The sequence below is a fragment of the Pteronotus mesoamericanus genome, unplaced genomic scaffold, assembly GCF_021234165.1.
Source record: "Pteronotus mesoamericanus isolate MK-2021 breed Mesoamerican mustached bat unplaced genomic scaffold, CSHL_Meso_final scaffold_54, whole genome shotgun sequence".
NCBI classification, from domain to species: domain Eukaryota; kingdom Metazoa; phylum Chordata; class Mammalia; order Chiroptera; family Mormoopidae; genus Pteronotus; species Pteronotus mesoamericanus.
Genome location: NW_026555321.1, coordinates 3,953,779 through 3,962,831, shown reverse-complemented (window position 1 = coordinate 3,962,831; position 9,053 = coordinate 3,953,779).

Sequence of the window (9,053 nt, the reverse complement as noted above, 5' to 3'; positions counted from 1 at the left end):
ATTACTTATGTAAAGCTTCTCTGTTCTGTTAGATATTCCCACTTCTAAATGATTCACTCTTCACTTTGTAATTGGCTTTCTCGACCCACTACTACTTTATTCTTCCCCTTTTAAATATGCTAATAGTTAGCAATGCCCCTTGCGCAGCATGTATTTCAGAATGAGACTAACACAGCCCTTACCATCACTTACTCTGAGCTAAAAGTAAAGGGGGTGTCCAAGCATTTTGCTCTGCTCCATGATCCCAGGTCTCTCGTGGAGAATAGGCCTGCAGTATTTGAAAGAAAATAATGAAAATTAAAAACAATGTTTTCTATTACACAATACATTTTTGTCTAATTCAAGATGTATCCTTTGAAAATTGTAATTGGGAGTGAAATCCTTGAGGCTGATACTCCCTGGTATATACTGATAAAAACTATTTTAATTAGTACAGTTCATGAATGCAAGGGTGTGTGTGCGTGCGTGCGTGCGTGTGTGTGTGTGTGTGTGTGTGTGTGTGTCTGAATCTGAGAAACTGACTTAAAACCTCTCCCCTATTAACCTGAGAGCTAATGAAATGGAACTTCTGTTATAAAAAAATTAAACACAAACAGTTGTGGACAGTTAGTAAATGATAAAAAATAATACCTTGTGCGCAGAAGCAACAATTGAAGAGTTAGAATGGCTATATTTAATTGTCTAAATTAAAAACAAATTACTGTTGTGTCCTCAAAAGTATTTCTTATCATGTGAAGAATAGGGACTACATTAGATGTTCTGCACTTTGACATCAGTAAAATGCCTGCTAAAGTGTGTCATGATATATGACCCAGAAAATTGGTTTAAATTGACTTGCAAAAGGACACAGTAGCATGGGTTAGAAAGTAGCTAAGTTATGAGAAAGATCAATGATGATTACAACGGTGGCTTCTCTCTGTTTCGGGTCCCAATGTATAGTTAACCTTCTGATTAGGGATATTTTCATCATTACAATCTGCAAGTGTAGTCATTTAGGAAGTGTCTGATTCAAACTGCTGCTCAGATAAGTTGTATGTTGCATTAAATGACCACAAAATGATCTGACAGTCTTTTCACCAAGGCATGGAGTTTTTGTCCCCTCCCCATGAATGTGAGCAGCCTCTGTGACTAGAATAGTGTAAGCAATAGAATACAGAAGTGACCTTGTAATTTTTCTCTGGCCCAGGACTAAAATCTTCCAGTCCTAGCTCCTTACTGTTGCTCATTTTGGGATCTCACCATCCTACTGTGACAGACCCAAATTCCACAGAGAAGGCACATCTGTAGGTGCTCCAGGCAGCGGACTAGCGGAGCTTCCTGCTGACTGCAAGGACGCACTGCCAGCCCGGTGGAGGAAACATCCAGCCCCATAGAGCCTTTGCATGATGCCTGCCCCAGCCACCACTGAAGACACCTGCATAAAAGATCCCCAGCAGGAAGTCCCCAGCTGACCCCTGCAACCCAGAGAAATGTGAGCGATTATAACACATTTACGGGGTAGGAGTGGCTGCTCCACAGCAATAGATAACTATAACAGCCTTTAAGCAGTGACAAATGTTGTATTGAAAACAAGGCTATAGTCTTTCAGCAAAAGAAGATGCTGTCGTTGACTTAACATTAGAAAGCATTTGAAGATGCACTCACTGGATATTGTGATAAAATCTACAAATGTGGTTCCTACCTCTTAAAAAGTCTTTCATAAATTTATATTTTAAAATTTTCTCTTTGAAGTTAGTGGAAAAGGAAGAGAGTTTTGCTATATCTATTCTACTGTATAGTCTCATTTAAGATGAATATTTGGTTATATTTTAATATCTACAAAGGCTAATAGAATTTGTTTTTTTTTATTTTATTGGTTTTAGATTATATTATTATGCAGATCTCAGGTTATATTTTTTAATAGCCATGCTGAGGTTAAGCTATATGTAAAGTTAAAAGAAAGACTTCTGAAACAAATCAAAATTTTCCTTGTAAAAATACAGTATCTCCCATTTGAAAGATAAGTGTGGTAATGGTGAAATAATATCCAATACAAGAATGAATAGTCTTTTTAGCCCTTAGCAGGCACTCATAAAAACTACCTGTTAATCAACTGATTGATGGCTTGGCCTACATAAAAAGGTTCCATGTCATGAAGACAGAGAACTTTGTACATCTCTGGTTACATCCTGCATGCAAGGAAATGCTTCAGGCTGCAAGGCATTGACATTTATATAAATCAACACCTGGAGGACTCCTTTAAGTCTTTCCATTATCAATCTTTATCTAACTCTCTGACAGTTCATGTCATAGTATTAAACGTCCCAGTACAATCTGGGTCTGGGTTTTAGACATGGTAATTGATTTAAGATGGCCTCCAGTTCTTTCATGAGAAAAAAAGAAAGAGAATTGAGTGAACTCGTGATTTCTTTTCAGCACCCATAGCAAACATTTGTAAGAATTAACATGCTGCCATTTAATCACCTAATAATACTTTAAGAATTAATTTAGCTTTTTTCTTTGCAAAATATTTTAAATAAACAGGTAACGGGTAAGAGAAACCAGATACTCCAAAGAATGCAAATGTCAGAATTGTCACCTGCATTAAAAATAAACAAACAAACAAGCCTCTTGTTTTGGGTTTTTTTTTTTTCTTTTCCTTTTTCTGTCTATTCCAGAACCGTGATCAGCTAGAACAGTCCATTACTGACTCCATCTGGGACTGAGTCCAACATTGCAAATTGCCACCTTATCAAGGCTCCTTGCCTTCCTTTATGTATGTCTCTTTGCTTTAAAAAAAGAAACGAATTTGAAAGAGAGAGGGTACGTACAGGAAGTTAGCCTGGTGAGACAGACGAGGAAGGGAGTAATGTGGGAATGTCAGAAATAGATGCTTTCTTGGCACTCCCTGGCTTCTGGTGTGTGTGGGATTTTTTACTATATCCACCAGAGTAAAAAGGACTCAAATAAAATTGGAATGAAAGGGAGAGTTTCTTCTTCTGATGTTTCCTGCATCCCAAAATAAAATGAATCAGGGGGAAAATGAAACAGATACTCTTTCTACTTTCTTTATATACCTTTTTCTCTCCATTGCTTTTTAGGCCACTGCTGGTACTGAACCTTGTGTGTACGTTCATGCATGTGTGTGTGGATGTGTTGTGGGTGTGTGTGTATGCGTGGGAAAGTATTCTTCAAGGTACTTCCACCCTAAAGTTTCAAAGTACATGGGAAGGTTGTAGAAGGGTACCTAATCGAGTAAGACTTTGTTCATACTTTATCTATTATATCAGTGGTCCCCAACCTTTTGGGCACCAGGAACCGGTTTTGTGGAAGACTGGCGCGGGTGGTGGGGAGGTCTCAGGGGCGCCGCGGCACACGCAGAGATGAAGCTCAGTGCTCAGGTGAGCCTTGCCGGCCCACCTGCTGCTGCAGTGTAGAAGGGGCAGGGAGAAGACAGGAGGTGGAGATCAGGTGAGCTTCACTCATGGCCCAGGTTTCTAACAGGGGGTTGGGGACCCCTGTGTTAGATGGTGCACATGACTGTTTCGCATGTTTCCCTAACTCTGTGCTGGGTGTTCTATCACAGTGCTTATGAGCCTAAGTGAGGCAAGAATGGATCTGTAAAACTGAAACATTATAGAGAGATCTTCTGAATATCAAGGTTAAAAAAAATGTATATTTGAGACATCCAGGACTAAAAAGTAAAACAGCAATTTTAGGACTCAAAATTTCACTGGTGGAGTTTATCAAACATTTACATTATCAATCTCACACAAATTCTACTAGAAAAGAAGGAAAAAGGAGGTATTGACTAGTGTATTTTATGGGGCTAATATCACTTTGATACAAAAGTGTAATGAATACATAAAAAGAAAGGAAAATTGCAGGCCGATTTATTTTCATCTAGAAATACCTAAAGGGGATACCACAATATATTCTAGAAATAACACTATTAAGATAAAAAATAGGTGGAAAGATATATTGTGTTCATAGATTCTATCTCAATATTTTATGATGAATATTCTTCTCTAGTATTATTTATTTTAACTATAATTGAACTCCAGTATTATTTATTTTAACTATAATTGAAATACCAGTTTTTTTTTAGGACAGTAACTGCCTTATTCTAAAATTTACATAGATATGAAAATGAACAAAAAAGCAAGAGAATCTTGAAGGAGAAAACGTGTGGAATAGAATTCGAAGTTGAGAAACATGTTCCTACAAATAATTTATCTTCAATAAGATTGAAATCAAGTTTATCATTAAACTGATATCACTTGTTGTCCCACATATTTCTTTTTTTAAACTGTAAACTACTTAGGTAAGTCAGAACCTTTGTATTTGAAGTATATTATAAAATATAACAGTAAATTTTAAAATCTCTAATGCCAGAGACAATGTTTGTCTTACTGATCACTATCTCTCCAAGCCTTAGAACAATGCCTGACATGTAGTAAATTCTCAATAAATATTTGGGAAATAAATGTATTAGTGAGTGACAAAAGAAACAAATAAGAATCAAATCAGAAAATGTGATGATCCCTATATCAATTTCTTGATATGTAGCAATGGGAAATTCAGTTTTCCTGGTAGATCACAAAGTGATGTCATTTAAAAATAATTTGGTAATGAAGACTGAAGACAGGAAGTTATCTAAGCAAGAAGAAGGGTATGAAAGAAGAAAAGTGGACAAGCAAGGAAAATGCTGAGATGAAGTGCAGATTTAACTAAAATGTAAATAAATATAGATTTACGTATAATGTAAAGCACATGAATATGCAGGAGCCTAAAGTTTATTCAGTGTGTAAAGTGCTCAATTAACTCCTCCCTGTCACAAATGCATGGATCCATGAGTTAATTATCTTCCCGTGAACTGGCTAAGGGGATGTAGTGGGACCTAGTTTGGTTTGTTTCACACGTCCAAATATAAGTATATGTCTTAATTTAAAATCTTCCCTGCTCTTAACATATTTCTTACTGAAGGTCTTTTTAAACTCATCTACTTGGATCAAAATCCAAAATTACTGGCCTAATTATACTAGACATAACAAGGTATTCTTTTTGGTTTATTTCCCATTGATTTTTGGATGATGGCTCCACAGAGATTAGAGTAAATCACAAATTCTAAAAATACAGAATAATTTCAACATCGATCTTCAAAAACTAGACATAAGAAAGAAACAACAGTTTTTGTATCCTTTTGGTACATAACGGGCTAACGCAGCACCCACATGCACAGACTTGAAGCTGGTCAACCGGGTTCTCAGGTTTCTTTAGACTAATTAGAGGACTAGGAAGAGGAACAAATTTTCCACCACCCTCACCTGGGTTTGTTGTTGTTGTTGTTGTTGCTGCTGGCTGATCTAAAAATTAAGTTGATGTGAAACAGATTAACAAGAGAAGATAACCAAATTTAATTACATACTTATTTATGGGAACTCTCTATCCAAGAATTGTGTACCCTGGAAACTATTGCTCAAGAGTAATAATAAACCTTAATTTTTTCCTTTCATGGACCCATAATCCAGAAGTTAATGGAAGATTATTCTACCACAATAAGAGAATCAAGAAATAGGAGAATAGGTGATTTGGAAATTCAGTTTTTGGAATATAAGAATGGAGAGGAAATCTCTGGAATTCTTATAAAGGGGAATCCCAGAAGGAGAGTGGTAGGGCAGGCCTAGAGAGCAAGTGGATCATATGAAATTTATCAGTGTTAAATATACAGGGGTGTATGACAAGGTGGAAGAGGCTAAGCACATTGCTACTTCATTCAGCTGTAATTTATATTTATAACAGAATATAATTTGTAGAGATTTAATAAATACTATGAGAATAACTGCATTATGGTATATTGGGAACTCAGAATTAGAAAATTATACGTGAATGGGGAGTCTACAAAGCTAAATTATCATTTTTTACATCAGGAAGAAAAAAATAATATGTGAAAAAAATGTATTTTATGGAAGTATAGGAAGTTAAAAACAGCTTTAAAAAAGTTAAAAGTGTTAACATCTAGGATATGGAAAGAGAGTGTGGAACTGACCAAGATAGGAAAATCCTATTTTTTAAAAAAAATTATATACCTTGTAGGACAAATTTTAAATATTCTGTACATGTATTTTTGTATAAAATACCTAAATTTCAAAAAGTAAGGGTTTAAAATTAAGCCAAGGGATTATTGAAATTCACATGTATTTTTTTCTTTTTACCTTTTAATTTAAAATATAAATTGCTAACCTGGAGTTTAGTGCCATTCTATTTAATCTTGAGTTACACTTTGATTTTTGATACTAGTTATTATTGGGAAACCATGTTTCTCTTTGATGTATGGATGTAAAAGTCTATCACCTAAGTGATTTTATTTTGATGTTTCTCTTCTTGTTTCCACTTATTTAATTTTTATTGCCAGGAATAAAGTCACATATGATTGTTTTTCTTCTCTTTTGTCTCTCTTCCTTATTCTTTTTAATCCTTTTTAAAATTCATCTCTCTCTCTCTCTCTTTCTCTCTCATCTTTGTAGTGACTTTATTTTTCTCTTCCATGTTTCTCCTGATCTAATTGAACTCATATTGATCACCTTTGGTTGTCTTATTTGGTCTCCCCTTTCAAAGAGAATGTTTTCATTCATTTTTTTCTGGTACTAAGGAAAACTATTTGAACTCCTTTGTCTCCTGGAATAATTACTCTCCCAATGAATGCTATCTCTTTTATTCTGGTTTTTTTCCCTCTTTTGCATCTTCTGACTTTTATAAATGTCATTGTCTATGCATAGCTCTTAGGGTGATACCATTTCAACAATTATAAGTATTGAACTGGGGTATTTAGCTACGTGTGGAAAAGGTTGCGGGGAATGTGTGAACTGGGACAACCTGAAGCGTATCTTGCAGCAGTTACCTAACATGTCCTGATTGGGTCATATCTGCCTTCTGTTCCGAAGACACATTTCTTTGGGCTTTTGCTGCCTGGATGGTTTGTGAGGCTTATAAGGAATCTCACCCATTTTAGATGCTTATGTTTTGACTTGGAGATTTTTTTTGTCCCCTTTGTCCTTCACTTGGAGGAGTTTCAGTCCCAGGTTGCTGAATTACCAATAATAATATGATTCACCTTCAGTATCTTATATTTCTCCCCTTTAATTACCTGCCACTCTCTACTCTTGGATCTATCCTGTTCTTGGAGGCCAGGAGGATCAAGTCACAGTCTCAGAGAAAAGCTAAAGCAGAGGGAATTTTTAGTTGGAAACTGTAAAGACAAAAACATCAGAAAACTTCAAATTTGGAACTGTGGCTGATGTTTTGCTTCCTGAGAATGATGTTCTGCTCGATTTATATTGATTTCACACTATATTATAAGGGTAGGATGGGACTCAGCATCCACACTGAAGACCATAGCTATAACCTGGTGGAGAGAAATTCTTTAAAAAAATCTTTACAACAGATACTAGCATGAAATGTATGGATGCTGTCATCAGAACAAGTGAAAATGTATTTTCCTGGATGAGTGTGGATACTGGCAATCACAGTGACTTTTTACTTGGAGTTATTTTAATTCTTTTGCTTATGCCACTCAGCACTTACAGTAGAATTATCAGGCTACTAAATATTGGTGACTCTGAGGATTTTAAACACAGATGAATTTAACGGTGCTTCTCTTCCATCTTCCATCTCAGCTGGTTAGATCAGGTCTAGAATGTCACGGCAAAGTGATTAAGAGCTATGGGTATGCACTGAATAGTAGTGTCCCCATACTTGAGACCGAGCTTTCTGTGGTTCCAGTCACCCTCTGTCAACCACCATCAGTAAATAGAAAATAGAAAATTCCAGAAATAAGCAATCCATAAGTTTTAAATTGCACGCCGTTCTGAGTAGCATGATGAAATCTTGTACCTTCTGCTCTGCTGCTTCCTGTCCTGCCTGGGATGGGGTCATCCCTTTGTCCAGAGTATCCACAATGTAGACACTGCCTGACCGTCAGTCACTTAGTACCATAAAGTTGATAAGCAAGGGAAAGACCACATTCACATAACTTTTATTACAGTGTATTATAATAATTGTTCTGTTTTCTTATTAGTTATTGTTAATATATTATTGTGGCAAATTTACAAGCTATATCATAGCTATGTATATATATAGAAAAATGCATAGTATAGATAGATGGATAATTAGATGGATAGGTAGATGGATTAATGGATAGATAGATAAATAGACGGATAGATAGATGGACTGATGGATGAATGGACGGATGGATAGATGGATGGATGGATGGATGGATAGATAGACAGACAGACAGATAGATAGACAATTAGTATTACCCATGGTTTCAGGCATCCACTGGGGTTCTAGGGTTCTTGGAATATATCCCCCATGAATAAGAGGACAGTACTTTAAAACATGAGATATGATAGCACAGTGCATAGGATTTGTTTAGGTGATGGTTTGCAATCTTTCTGAAATGATGGTTTGCTATTTCAACTTTGTTTCTCTTAATTGCGTTTTATAATAAAGTTTTGAAGAAAAAAATTAAAAACATAAAATCAAAAGCAACAGACAAACCAAGATATGCCCAGTCTAATCCCATGCATAAAACACATTAATTTAGTACATACATTCTTTTATATTTTTATGAATATACATGTAGAGATATTTTTGATTTTTTAAATTAACCTATATGGAGAATAATGAATTTATTCCTATTCCATTGTACAGCCTTTTACAACAATATAATGAACTACATGTTTTTAAGCCCCTAATAGTTCATTATATTATTTAATATATTTTTCTTATCCAGTGTTTACTTTTACTGTAGTGATTAAGAATATTTCCTTCATCACCTAACAAAAGAAACTTAGCAGTGAAACTCCTAGGTAAAGGAGAATAATGAATTATTAAGATTTCTATGGCATTTTTATCAAAGTGCCTTCTATAAAATTTGCACTGATATGTAACCCTAATCCATGTGAAAGCACATGTCGCTCTGCACCAGCTCTGGCACTAGGGGTTAATCAATACTTATATCTCAGCCAAAAGTCAAAAACTGAACATGGGATAGCTTTGTTCCTTGAAGTTTT